The sequence below is a fragment of the Alexandromys fortis genome, unplaced genomic scaffold (genome assembly GCF_014885135.2).
Source record: "Alexandromys fortis isolate MF-2015 unplaced genomic scaffold, M_Fortis_MF-2015_v1.1 scaffold_262, whole genome shotgun sequence".
In the NCBI taxonomy this organism is placed as follows: domain Eukaryota; kingdom Metazoa; phylum Chordata; class Mammalia; order Rodentia; family Cricetidae; genus Alexandromys; species Alexandromys fortis.
The window spans coordinates 1,469,911-1,472,760 of NW_026068147.1; positions in this window are offsets into that span (position 1 = coordinate 1,469,911).

Here is a 2,850-nt window from a genome sequence, read left to right on the forward strand (position 1 = left end):
GTGTTTTCTATTTCCATCCATTTGCCTGCAAACTTCAAGAAGTCCTTGTTTTTTACTGCTGAGTAGTACTCTAATATGTATATATTCCATACTTTCTTCATCCATTCTTCAATTGAAGGGCATCTAGGTTGTTTCCAGGTTCTGGCTATTACAAACAATGCTGCTATGAACATAGTAGAGCATATATTTTTGTTGTATGATAAGGCCTCTCTTGGGTATATTCCCAAGAGTGGTATTGCTGGGTCCAGGGGTAGGTTGATCCCAAATTTTCTGAGAAACCACCACACTGCTTTCCAGAGTAGTTGCACCACCCGGCTATCTTAAACCCAAAATAATCACACAGAAATTGTATTCATTTAAACACTGCCTGGCCCATTAGCTCTAACTTCTTATTGGATAATTCTTACATCTTAATTTAACCCATTTCTATTAATCTGTGTTTCGCAATGTGACTGTGGCTTAGAGGCAAGATTCTAACCAGCGTCTGTCTCAAGCAGAAGATCCATGGCATCTCTCCCTCTGTCCTTCTTCCCAGCATTCAGTTCTGTCTTCTCCTCCTACCTAAGTTCTGCCCTATCAGGCCAAGCAGTTCTTTACTGATTAACCAATGAAAGCAACACATAAAGAGAAGGACCTCCTACACCAAAATTGAAAGTACTCCTGTAACATGAGGTGTCTGGCTTGTTTGTTTGTGTTCTCTGTCCCACCCGGTACCCCACAACTGTTTATACCCAAAGAAAATCACACATAGGTCTACATAAAATATAAGCTGATTGGACCATTAGCTCTAGCCTCTCACGGGCTAACTCTCACATCTTGATTAACCCATTTTTCTGATCTATGTTAGCCATGTGGCTCAGTACCTTTTTTAGTGAGGCAGATCACATCCTCCAGACACCAGATGCTTTGGTGGTCTGGACAGGAGTGGGAGGAATCAACTTCCTTCTTCCCAGAATTCTCCTGTTCTCATTACATCATTTCTACTTCCTGTCTGGTTTTCCCACCTATATTTCCTGCCCAGCCAATCAGCGTTTATTTATAACATGATTGACAGAATACAGACAATTCTCCTGTACCACTTCCCCCTCTTTAAAAAAAAAAGGAAAATATCCATAGTCCATTTTTTGGGAATGTGGGCATAGTATTCCAGGGTACTTCCAGCTGGTTGGGGGCACTGATAATCTTATGGGGACCTAAAGAAAATTCAGAGTTATTATCAAGTCCTGACTGAAGTATCCTGTGAGTATTGATCATCTCATGAAGCAGTTTTGAACCAGTTTTGGATGAAAAACTCAGACATCTGGGCCATCTATTCCTGCGGGAGATTTCTCAGGTGGCCTTCCTTGATCAAAGTTGATTTTTCTTAACTCTGAATAAATCCACAGCCTCTCATTTTCTGTGGAAACAAAAGAAAAATCTCTTCTCCAAAGTGACATACCTTTTGACTTCAATTTTGAAGCCAGGTATTTTCAAAATACCTATCTGCAGCATTTATAAGCAAATATCTTTTAGCAGCTGTTGCTCCTTCCTCAGCATTCAAACAATTCAAAGAGAGCATAATAGCATACAGTATCAAGATTCTCTGTGTATTTTCCATCTTTATGTTGCCTTATTTTAACCTCTATTTCTTTTATTTTTACTTTTAATTTTTTGATACAGGTTCTCTGTATATCTTTGTCCTGGAATTTTCTCTTTAAACCAGGCTATCTTTGAACTCACAGAAATCTGTCTCTGTCTCCCAGGCTTCTCTCTCTCTCTCTCTCTCTCTCTCTCTCTCTCTCTCTCCTCTGAGAACTTTAACCTTTAGCCTGTATATATTTTTAACTATAAACCATTTAGAGGTTTTCTTACTCTTTGAATCTCTCTTTACTGTATATCTCTCTTTTTCTGACCACATGGGTCTTTAATTTGCTAAGAAATATGGAGAAGTTTTTTGCCAAAACTCTATGGCGTTTAAAGGCCCTTGCCAGGAAGCAAGCTGCAACAGTGTATCCATCAGGACTACCTGCTTGAAAGAGTCGGAGTTTTCCCTGGCAGGAAGGCCCAGAAGGCTGGCATTTTAAAACAGCAGCTTATTTCCTGATACGGCTGAAAACCAAAATGTTTTACTCTAGTCTTTTCCAAGCTTTCTCAGGCTTTCTGTGGATGCAGTTATCCAAGTTGTACACCATTTTGTAACATGAACGGGTCCACAAAGGGCCAAGCTGCTTGTTTGGGTATCTGTCTCTATCTCCATCCATTGTCAGATGAAAGTTCTATGGTGATAGGCAAGATATTCATCAGTGTGGCTAAAGGATAGGGTCAGTTCAGGCTCCCTCTCCTCAGCTGCCCAAGGAACAAGCTGGGGACATCTCCTTGGACACCTGGGAACCCCTCTAGAGTCAAGTCTCTTGCCAACCCTAAAATGGCTCCCTTAATTAAGATATATACTTCCCTGCGCCATACTCCGCATTGTGGTGAAAACATATCTGCTTTACTAAGGCACATGCTTACTGATTTTCTACACTGCAGATTTCAGTGCAGACTTCAGACAGCAGTCATGTTAATGCATCTAAAACTTTCATCTCTTTGTCAGTAAACTTTAAAAAAAAATTCATGTAACTTCAGGGAGTCGCAACTTGGAACCACCTGTCACAGGTCAAGGGACTCCACATTCACTCTCCTGTCAGTCAACAGCCTAAGCTCTGTTCCTGCTGCTGATCCCTGAGACTGGGCTCTCCCCTTCTCCCGGTGTTGGGATTCCTTCCACCTCCCCAATGACCAGGACCACAGCCCTGGAAGTTTCAAGTGTGCATCCAAGATAAATATTTTACCTAAGCAGCTGAATTTGCCCTTCTGTCTCTAGTCTAC